This window comes from Cupressus sempervirens, chromosome 5, assembly GCF_028749045.1.
Source record: "Cupressus sempervirens isolate cs-2001-9-10 chromosome 5, ASM2874904v1, whole genome shotgun sequence".
Classification (NCBI taxonomy): Eukaryota; Viridiplantae; Streptophyta; class Pinopsida; order Cupressales; family Cupressaceae; genus Cupressus; species Cupressus sempervirens.
This window is the reverse complement of record NC_143122.1, coordinates 126,678,692-126,691,382: the sequence shown is the minus strand read 5'-3', so window position 1 is coordinate 126,691,382 and position 12,691 is coordinate 126,678,692. Positions and strand designations below refer to the sequence as shown.

At 35.0% G+C, this 12,691-nt stretch overlaps 1 protein-coding gene across 1 annotated transcript in view; it reads left to right on the top strand.

The window, feature by feature from the left end:
* Window positions 1-12,691, top strand: part of LOC149554833 (uncharacterized) — an 87,530-nt gene that overhangs the window by 36,943 nt on the left and 37,896 nt on the right. The gene's annotated exons all lie outside the window — the stretch shown is intronic.

The following is a 12,691-nucleotide window of genomic DNA, read 5'->3' as shown; positions in this document are numbered from 1 at the left end:
ATATGTGTATGCATAAATTTATGTATTGACATTGAGTTACATTTGTTGGCAAAGATGCAATAGCAAGATTGCCATCTCACAATCATGGTTTCCAAGTCTTGAAGGGAAGTTGTTTTGTTTTTATTTTCACAAGTTTTGTTTGTTAGGTGATGTCATGATACAGTTTAAGTGGTCTGGTTATGACCATTTGATTATATTCATTTTCTTTATGTGACATTTTTGGCAAATATTGTTTTAGAACATATTGATATTGCTGGACTTTTTAAGCTAATCTTTTTTATGGTATGGAAATGCTGCAACTTTTAGTATATTATAGATTTTGCTGAAACATTCTTTGATGATATCCAATACATAATGCTTTACATTGACAAGTAGGAGATATTTTCCTCAACAAGTCAAATTGTGATATTTCTATCAGAATTCAACTGTGTGGATTTTTTTTGAGTTGAACTCTTTGACCCACATTTACCGTACAGGGTAAATGGATTCTTATTGCATTAAGGTATTAGAATGTAATGCAAAACAAGATACTTTATTCATATAAGCAGTATGCAAACAATGATTACAATGATAATGATGATCCAATAGTCCATTTGGACGATGTACATATACTTTCCCGAAGGGGTGACTTTGTTGTCGGTAAAAAGCATTATAGCCAACTTATAGAGTTGTATCTGAAAGGGCGCGTGATGGTTGAGTCACCCTTTGGGAAAGTATATGTACATCGTCCGAATGGACTATTGGATCATCATTATCATTGTAATTGTTGTTTGCATATTGCTTATATGAATAAAGTATCCTGTTCTGCGTTGCATTCTACTACCTTAATACGATAAGAATCCATTTACACTATATTGTAAACATTTGGCGCCGTTGCCGGGGAATGAACTTGGGTCACCCGCATGATAGGCGGGAATACTCACCACTATACTGGACCGGATCGGAAAACCAAGGAGAAGCTGGTAGAATTAGTATGTGGGAAACAAATGGAGGCAGAAAGCGAAGCAGTAAATGGATTCTTATCACATTAAGTTATTAGAATGTAATGCAGAACAGGATATTTTATTCATATAAGTAGTATGCGAACAACGATTACAATGATAACAATGATCCAATAATCTATTCAGACGATGTACATATACTTTCTCGAAGGGGTGACTCAACCGTAATGGGCCCTTTCAGATACAACTCTACTTGTTGGCTATAATGCTTTTTACTGACAACACACGTTTCATGAGTAGTGGTTCACACGAACCCATCTCTCATGAGAATGAATGGAACATTCAGCTCTCATTGCATCTAGGTAATTATCATAGAGGTGAAGCACTAGAACTTCTCAGGAGGTCACCCATTCCAGCACTACTCTAGTTTGAGCATGCTTAACTATAGAGTTCTGTCCATGCTTTACTTTGTTTTTGAGCCGGTGATTTTAGGATGTTTTTATAGAATTGAAGGTCTGTTTTCTATTGGAAGATAAAATATAGGGCGGGGAACTCCTAAGTGTTCCTGGGATGGTTGAGTGAAGTATTACGCCTCTCCAATCATTGTAGGGTGTTGCTTTTGGGATAGATCCTCGGTTCTCATGTGGATAGTGGATGACCAAGAGAGAAACCTTACGATTCCGTTGTCTCAAGAAATCTGGGGAATGGAGATGCAAATGTCGATGCAGCCTAGGGGGATTTGTTAATATGTTACACTATAATTCCATAGACATGGTAGGGGGGTACTACGAGATTTATAATGTCTCCCTTAAACACTGTAAATGATGAACAATGATACCTCTTTATATATAAATTAATAGCTATATTGCTGCTATCTCTAATATGACAATTGGAAGTACACAAGATGATTAAGTCTATATATATATATTGATAATACTTTCGATTATCTTTATGATATGTACAATCTACCAATGATACTATATGAATCAGATGTTGAATCACTGCTGTAAGAAAAGATAGATAATCCAATCTGCAGATATATATGCATAGTTCGGCCCTGCCTGATGTATTGATGTAAACTATGCAATGGACTTCCTCCCAATATGCTGTGTCTGACATATCTTAATAACTTTGCAATGTTGGATATTGTCTTATGTCTGATATTTCAATATGCTTATGCAATTAGGAGTAGGAAAGTTGCTGTTTCAGGTATGTAGATGTATTTTTGCAATGATGATAATGCTTCTGATGATCTCTTGACTCCTGCAACTATGGTGCCTTCTCTGATTTATAATAAATTGCTTGCATCTGGTTTATGCCAACTGAGCAAGCGATCAATCGGGAAGATCCAAAAAGGATAAATAAGAAATAAGTTTTAATCTGATGCTGCTGAAGTGGAATGGAATCTAATCTTACATCCTTGCAATGATGAGTAGTTGCAACCTTAATGATCTGTTTATTCTATACACATTTCCTAACTTAATATCATCTTCTAAATCATCACACCACTTGGTCAAGGTGATCAATGCCATTGACAATGCCCTGTTTATCGATTAGTATGATTAATTGATGGGTCAAGACTAATCATCACTTAGTTAACTTAAATTGATTGATGTTATAATCTCTTTAGTCTTAATTTATGTAACCCCTTTTTTCTCTTTGATGGGATGATGATCAATACTCACATTGTAGTATATCATCTTTGTCCAGAATGCTTAGCATCATAATTTCCTAATGCATTGTATAATTTCATAGTCAATTTCTCTGTATATTGTGTGCATTGATATTAATCACCATTCATTATCTCAATTATATTTTTATTATTGTTCCATAGTAGTCAGTTTCATGGTTTACTTCATAAATATTATTAATTTGTATCTCTGATAGATATGTGATCGCACTCAACCTTTAGTTTTTTGGACGTCAATACTATCATTGACAGAAGTTCATTTATTCATTCCAAATGATATTATCATTATTCCAAGGGTAGACACCCTAGCTGGGTTCCATCAATAACTATGATGTGTTACAATACTTCTTAACATGAAATCATCAGATGCTGACAATTACCATATATGAAACAGTCATTGTTGATGCCTTTGATCATTTTTCTTTTTACATTGTTTTTATGTTTGGTGATGCATTCAAGATACATACTCTTTTGATAACATCGCTGATAATTGATTGCTTATAGTTGATATCAAGTGGATATGTTTGATTATAATTTCTGACCATCGCTTTGTATTTGTAATCAATATTGCTTGGTGACGTGCTCATAATCCATACTTTAAGTCGATACCTTTGATAGCTGATGACAATTCAAGTGTTTGCTAAATTGTTCTCAACATGATATATCTATACCAATCACTCTTGGTGATTGTCAATAGACCAACGAGTATAACTCTTGTCACCTTAGATGTATATACCTTAGTCTCTAGCATAATAGACTTATTCTTGTATGATTATTGCAATTTGTCTCTTCAGATTCTTCACTAAATTGCAATGCATGGTTTCCATGACGTGGCAAGGGTGGGGATATTACAGATAGTCTAGGTCCTAAATTGGAGACATTACAAAATGGCTGTATTTTCAGTCACTTGATAAAGCTTTAGTGCATATAGATGTCTTAAGCCTTATTATTGTTTCTCTCTGTACTTTAATAAGATATTTCTTTGGCTAAAAAGATCTTTAATAATTTACGTACTGATTGGAATAGCTTATTAATATTTTTTTTGGTATTTCTTTCAACTCTTTTCAAATAGATATTAGCACTTGATGAAAAATAATGGTTGAAATTATTCGACACTTCACACTTCACACCAGAAAATCACATCAAAAACTGTATAAGTATTTCATCTCATCAAGCCAAAAATCCACTCAAAAGCTTCAAAGTGACTGAAAATTTGAGAACCAAACAGCTAGGGTAGGTCTTTCACCACTAAAATCAATAATCTGAATGAGGCATTTCATCCTCAACTAGGCAACATATGAACTCCAGATTCTTTCCAACAACATCACACTAATATATCACTTCAACATGAAAAGATTTGGAAAGGAAATCAGGGTAACCTTTTTCCATTTGAAACCCTTTCCCTCTAAAACCAATTTGAACCCTCATGGAATTTTGAAACTTTTGATTTGTCAAAGGAAACATTTTAATTTACTTTAAATTGCCTTATCCCTACTTGGTGTTATTTTTTGGAAGATCAATGTAAGCTCAATGAAGTAAATGTTTCTCCTCTTCCTTGTGCATCCATTTTGGATGTCAAATGGCCTCTCTTTTAAAATAATTTTTTTAGGCCACATATATTTTAAAAGGCACTTTATAAAGACTTAGTGAATAAAATAAAATAAATATCTTTTGAAAGAAATATAACTCACTAAGTCCAATTGAAACCCATTTTACTAAATTGAGAGAGATTGAGAACATGATGGAGTGCTAAAAATATCAATTTACCAAAAATAGAAAATTTGCCAAAAACACTGAACATCACTAAAAGAGTTCACCTTATGACTCTGAGGCCCCTAACTATATCCACTCAACCTATAGGAACTTGGGAATAGGCTAATGAGGAACTCAAACCAACTACGTACAAGAAGGGGACATTGCACATATTGTTTGTGAATTTTACACTAACATGTTATTGATGGCTGAGGTTAGTGTTTGTCTATTGCAAAGAATATGGCGCACGATGATATTGTGTTGCTGATTACACACTTTTCCATTACTTTGATGGACAATGAATATTTCTTGACAAGTGTTGAAGTTGTATATTAGAAGTTATTTCTTGATTTGCAGATGTAGTTGGAACAAATTGTCCTGGAGTTTAATTTGATGTTTTAAATGGGAGTTACAAAGCTGGATTAGCTTATTTGTTTATTGTAATGTTTTCATTTGAAGACATTTCTCGTACCTGTGTACTTCATGAAGGGGTTATAGCAATTTTATGTATACTCTCAATGCAACATGTTAGCCATAGCTTAGTCGTTGATAATAATACTTTATGTTTTGGATTTTTATGCAAATGTAATTACAAATGGCTCTTAGGCAGTAGTAAGAAATTGTAGGAACTGATGGTTGATATGCTCAACCAACTGTCGAGTGCTTTACATATGTAAATTGTCACGAAGAACAAGTTGCTTTTTGGTATAGACATTACATGGAATAAAAATTATATCATTCTGCCAACATTTTGTGCAATGTGTTGGTACTGAATTATTGTTTAGTAATGTTTTGGTTAAATCTCTGTTTACTTTGTGCATAAAATGACATACCCTGTACAAAATAAACATTTTGGTGTCGTTGCCTCATTGAACCTAGAGGTCTGAGGAACGACAAATAGTCACTTCACCTAGTCGCCTTACTGAGTCAGCTCACAAAGTTGACTCTTTAAGTCGGCTCGCCAGGTTGCCTAACCAAGTCAGCTCGCCAGGTCGGGCCGGATGGCAGAATAATGGTCCACACCTTCGATCAGAAAATAGTAGTGACTGACAGCGAAGCTGAGGATAGTAGCGAAAAGACTCAAGAAGAAAAGTTGACAAAGGATTTGATTACACTGCACTGGTTATAGTATATAGTATTGCGTCCCTAGATCTTCTTATTTAACCTATATAGTGTGTCATGGTTACACTGTTGCTTTTGTTTGTGAAGCCAAGTAATGTTGTCCCATCAAGAATGGATGAGAAATGACAACTTATACATAGCTCTTGTGATTCTCTCTTTATAAACTCGTTATTTGATCCATTACTTGGAGATATTGTATGATATTTTCTTCTGCTATGCAATATGCTTAACTTTGCATACTCTTGCCAGTTCTTTACCCACCAAAAGCTTGAATCCTCTTGATGAACTTTTTTTCTTTCTTGAGAATAGTCTTTATTAGTCTAGATGGACAAAACTTATTTCCAATAGTGCTTTCATATATTACCTTAGTACCCAATGATAAAAAAACCATTTTTTTATACCAAGTTTTAAAATAAGGATCATGGTGGACCAAATAAATATTGCAACAAAGGCCAATTAGGTGAAGTTATGTTCCAAGAAAACACTTGGCTAGGCATTAACTCTGCTGAGTGTAGTGGCAGACACTTAAATAAGGAACAAATATGATTAATATCATTATGAGGACATGGGATCAATGAGGAAGGTAGGTATGTATTATATCCATCTATTATATTTCTTCCCAAGTGATTTGGGAACAATGAAATGATTTATAAGCCTTCAGAGATAAAAGTTGTTTGCTAGGGAAAGCCTATATTTTTTGGCTTATGACAATGCTAAAATATGAAAAATCGATGTTATGTATTTCAATGGATATATAAAGTTCAGGTTATCTTTTGATTTGAAATTGCATTTGTAAGGAAACTTGCAACAAAGAATATAACTATTTCCACATAAACCATAATAGATTTGAAATAAACATGCAATTGAAATCCACATGCAAGAGACTAGACAACATACCCACACAAATTGTGACACAAGATATACCTTGGGAAACCTTCATTGAGGGAAAAACCCAACCTCCAAAAGCATCCATCACCATGTATTATTCAACAAAAACACCATTGCAATACAAATATGGAAGCCTTCAAAGCCATAGCCACTACCAAGCAATCCTTGTGAACAACCATGAATCCACACATCCCATGTCATGCTTCCAACTTTCACAAATGCTCTTTTGACTAACCTATTGAGTCTTGTCCTGGTCGACTCTTTCCTTTTTGCTTTCTCCTTCTCACCACACCAACAACTACCCTTGTGGCTGCTTATATAGTAGCAAGTCCCACAAAACAATCAAGTGGTATTACATAAACCATGTGCTACCTAACCCATTGACCCCACATTTAATATTGGAATTTTAATTCTTTTCTCTAATATTAAATAATTATATGAAATATTATCACAATGTTATAATACAACTCATCAAGTATATCCCATGAGAATCTTTACATGTTGCATGCCCATCTAGGTGCAACATTTTATAATAAAATAAAATACTACAATATAACAATATTATGCAATGTGTGTAACACCCATTATCTCAACAATCTCCCATTTGTTGTATACATTGCATAGGGTCAATCTGTAGCCATATAAATGAACAAGGGAACAATCCCTCCTAGCACATCCACCATCATGGATCAAAGTACACAAAGTGCTCTATCCTGGTACCCACAACAAAATCAAAGTATCTAGTATCTCAAACTTGAATGATGCCACCTCCTATTATGCCACTGCCATTGAACATACATAAAAGCCATCCAAAGAGAAAGCGACCCAACTTGTTGCATTAAAAGATCATAAAATCTTGAACCAACTGAAATACCAAGCACAAAAACCTGATACAAAGGTAATCACATGTATCCGTAGTTGTCAAAATATCCATAGCTGAAATAACACCCATAGAAAGTGCTAAACCCATCCAACTATCCATACCTTCAAAGGTATACCAAGTGAATCTCACATCATCAACATATCCAATTTGTAATCTGCAATCACAAGCCTCAAGAGAAATACCTGCCACATATTTACCAAGAAGCTCCCACTGTAAAAGATAATGTCAAATCTATAACCAATCCACTCACAACATCTCAAAGAAGTGAATCCATGTAGTCTCAAGGACATCCACAATACATAAACCAATAATTTATAGGAACAATTTTCATAACAAGTCTCCAACACCCTCCCCAGCTCTCCACAACCAATAGAGGAAAGAGATAAAGTAATAACCATGTCATCTCTCACATGATATACATGAGCACAAACTAGTGATTGCAATCTCTAATCAATCTCAAATCCAATGTAAGAAAAATCGAACATCCAGGAAGATAACCAGGACCAAAGAGAAACCATGCAAATCATAACCTATATCCTCTAAGACTCATCTAACCAAGACTCATCTAAGAACAATCTCCTCTCAAGTCCATATCAGGTGACTGTCCCTCGGACTTCCTGTTGAAACCATCAACTGTCCCAACAAATACTTCTCTAATCAAAGAAAAATCAGCATCACCACTGTCTCTAAGTATCCATGAGCATTTGTAACCAACCAATCTATGCCAATTCAAAATGCAACATAGCAATATCATGAAATATCCAGCTTATGATTAATGTACTCAATACCAAGAAACTAAACCAAGATCAATGTCAAAGTTCCACCCATGGCCTCAAGAACATAAACATGACAACATGATCTAACCACCTCAACTAAAGAGATAACATGCTCTATATGAACATACTATAATATGTCAAAACTCTAAACGTGTATCAAGAGTATACCATGACATAAAAATAAAACCATCCTAACTCTAAAGATAACATGCCAAATGAAAGCATAAACCACACCTTTACTAAGAACTCCATTAGTCCTCAAAATGCAACCATCTTGACACACCAAGAAGAAAAACCATCTCCACATACGATGAAGAACCATCTTCACACACCGTGAAAATAACCAAGAACCCTATGAGTCCTCAAGATCTAACCATCTTCATACACCATGAAGATAACAAGTGCACCATGCAAATGTCAAAGACACTTCTGCAACAACAGAATCTAAGACAAACTTCCAACATTTGCAAATGCTCAATAAATATATCAATGCCAAAAACTCCCACTCAACCGTAGTATCGAATAACCCATGGCATCATAAAATCCATCTCCTACATGAAGATCCTCTAGGTCTACACCCAGACAACCAAATTTTCAATACCAAGTGAAACTAAGATCTCCAAACCGAGAAGATACAAACCAAACCAGGAAATAATTCTGCACTGTCACCTCATCACTCTCACAAGCTCCCACTAAATTATGTATCCAAGCTATCCATAACATCATGATGAAAAAACCATCCTCTAACCATGAGAATCAACTAAGGTATCAAACCATCAAAGAACTCAAAGTGCACATCATGAGCTCTTCAAAAGAAACCAAATAACTATGATCCTCAACCAAGAAGATATACCACCATAACCATATCAGGAATCCAAATCAATGAACATTAAGGATGTACCTGTATATCCAATCATGTCATGCCAAAATCTATGACACTATGATCACATCCCTGAATTGAGCATTTGACACTCAAAGTGTCCAACTTGTCAGCATAAAATAGTCAACCACAATCCTCCACTATGACTATACCTGATCACAACATCTCATCCTTTCTATATGAAAAAAATCAGCAAATCATGTGACTTAGGGCATAAACAACCCAAATCCAAACCACCAATCTGAATATGCATCAATAATGAAAGATCAATGGGAAAAGACAACCCATAACCAAACTATAAATGCAACCTATAAGTATAGACTACTTACAACACTGCACAATGTGTAAACCCAACAAATCATCATACATATCCATACCAAACACTGATAATCATATCATTATGAAACCAATTTGAAATATGAACTGAGTAACTATAAGTGCAACCTATAAGTATAAACTACTTACAACACTGCACAACGTGTAGACCTAACAAGTCATCATACATATCCAAACTAAACACTGATAATCATATCATTATGAAACCAATTTGAAATATGAATTGAGTATATAATGACATCAAATCTTAAATCTCCAAAATATACAATGTCATTAATTCACAATGCTACCATAGTCAATATACATTATAAACTGTTCAGATTAATATATCATTAAACAAACCATGCCAAACTTGCACCAATGTGTAGAGCTCTCCAAGAGGTTTCCGTTGATTACTTGAAGTCCAAAATCCAACTCTGTATGCCCAAGTTATGCCCTAATTTGTGTTCAAAATAAACAACATCTAACTTTTGGGCTCTTAAAACCTAACAAAATGTCAAAATCACAAAAGCAAGCCTACAACAAGTTGTAGTGCTCTGAATTAGCTTTCCAATGTCTGTAAGAAGTCTGAAATCCGATATCCTGAGAGAAAGTTATGGCCGTTTCACTATAATTTTTTTTTTGGTGAGGAAAATTCCGATGGGATTAAATTTGACGACCATTACAGGTTGAAACTAAAAAAATCTTTTATTTCCGCTAAACATGGCCAAACTAGGGCATATTATATATCAAAATTTATGGAAATGTCGACTTGGATCCAATGGTGAGGTCTGTTTTTACCCAGGAGGTAATTTCTGCAAGTTCCTCCTAAAACCCTCATTTAAATGAAACATCCGAAAAACCCTTTTGTCGAACAATTTCATATGTCCAAAATCTACCAACATCCCATCATCACAGCAAACCCAAAACCCTCAGATCTACAATAAATAACTCATATATCTTTCCTTTTTTTTAATCCTCGTATGCATTCCCATGGATTCAATTTAGGGTGACAATAATAAAACCTGACTCTGATAACACTTGTAAGGAAACTTGCAACAAAGAATATAACCGTTTCCACATAACCCATAATAGATTCGAAATAAACATGCAATTGAAATCTACATGCAAGAGAGTAGACAACATACCCACACAAATTGTGACATAAGATATACCTTGGGCAACCCTCATTGAGAGAAAACTCTAGCCTCCAAAAGCGTCCATCACCATGTATTATTCAGCAAAAACACTATTGCAATACAACCATGAAAACCTTCAAAGTCATAGCCACTACCAAGCAATCCATGTGAACAACCATGAATCCACACATCCCATGCCATGCTTCCAACCTTCACAAATGCTCCTTTGGCTAACCTGTCAATCCTTGTCCTGCTTGACTCTTTCTTTTTCGCCTTCTCCTTCTCACCACACCAACAATTACCCTTGTGGCTGCTTATATATTAGCAAGTCCCACAAAACCACCAAGTGGTATTACATAAACCATGTGCTATCTAACCTATTGACCCCACATTTAATATTGAAATTTCAATTCTTTTCCCCAATATTAAATAATTACATGAAATATTATCACAATGTTACAATACAACTCATTAAGTATATCCCATGGGAATCTTTACATGTACGCCCATCTAGGTGCAACATCACATAATAAAAAAAAAAAACAATATAACAATATTATGCAATGTGTGCAACACCCCTTATCTCAACAACATTCATAGACCTAAATGGGTGTCCTCTTGTTTGTTTATGTTTAGAGAATGTGGATGTGGGAACAAAATTTTGCAAACTCATGTTTTTTTGCTTACTATAATGTCAATATATAATATCAGTAATATGCATGTTTACAAAGTTCTAATGTTGAGGTTAGCTCTTGGTTTGACATTGTATTCATGGGCCTAGTGTGCTCTCATTTGGGGATGTGCGGACAGGAACAGAATTTCCGTTTCCCAAAACATCAACAAAGCTTGGGGATGTTTCCCTACTTTGTCCCAACCCCCTGACCTCCTAGGGATGTCAAGCCATCATCACTCTTGATAAATATGAGTCAAAGAAAGAAAAATAACGCATAACTAAAAAATGTAGTAACCTTATTTGATTTTGAGTATGATGAAGTATTGATTAGAATCATAGGAATTGGTGTTTATATGATTTATCTACCTTCAGATGGACACATCCTTCCTCAATCCTGGATCCCCTTTGTTCCGGTATCCCTGTGATATGTAAGGGTAAGGGACATCTCCTTTTCCTGATATATCTCTGGATGTGTCCCTGTAAAGATGCTTTTGGAGGTCCTATGTCTTAGGGATGTCTGGAGCTGTAGACATCCCAACAAGGCTGGGGATGTCATCTACCCTTCAAGAATGTCTACCACATTCCAATATCAGAAGATCAGATAAATGCTGTCTTATTTATAGTAGTCTGACGAATCTAGCCTCTTGTAGCTGTCATTACTATTATTATCTCATTGAGCAGTCTCCCCCCCAACACGCGCCCCCCCCCCCCCCATGCCCTCCCCTGTTCCAACATGTATTGTGCATCTTGGTAAACTGTCTCATATAATTTCTTTATATATGTTGTCCATGTTTGCAATTTATTCTTTCTCACTGTTTCATGGGAGAATTATCAAAATACTCCTGCTAATGTCAAATTTAAGTCTGTCTTCATTCTATTAATATTCTTTGTTCATCTCTTCAAATTTTTTAATTTATCCATGAAGTCTTTATCCTCTGAGTCGAGTTTAAAATTACCATTTAATCTGAAAATGTAATCGGCTGAGTAAATTCAGAAGTTGCTATAGATATCTTTGCACTTTTAGTTTTTATTTAATTTCAGTCTCGGTGTATAATAAACAACTCCTGCATATTTTCAGTCTATGGGAAGATGTTTGACTTTGAACGTTTCTATCCTTATTCCTCTGTCCTAATTCTTTCTGTTTATCTCACCATAATGCTGAGTGGAGTTTAACTTGGTAGGATATTTTTTGCCCTTTTTCTGTTTCATCACACTTCAGTCTCCTTTGTAAACCTTCTACTGTTTGTGGGGTTCATCCTTATTCCTTCCACCCATTCTGTCACTTTTACCCCACCTTAAACTGCTCTAGTATCCCTTAACCACAGTGCTTCTCAATCAAAATTTTGTGCATTTAAAGTCCAACTGGCCTACTTTAAGGTATCTACAGTCATTAATATAATTTCATTCCTTCGTTCTCTTGTTTACCTGCTCCATTTAATTTACTGTAGTATACTTAACCTTTTTTTCATTAATTTTCCCATTGATCTGTAGGAAAGAGCTTTATTTTTTAAAGAGGTTGATCAAAACCTCTTTCCTCTCTTTTTCGCATTACTCTGGAACTGAACTTTGTAGGTGGACCAAATAGCTTGCTCCCATCACAGAGGGGTTGTTTGGATAGATTTGAGCCTTTTA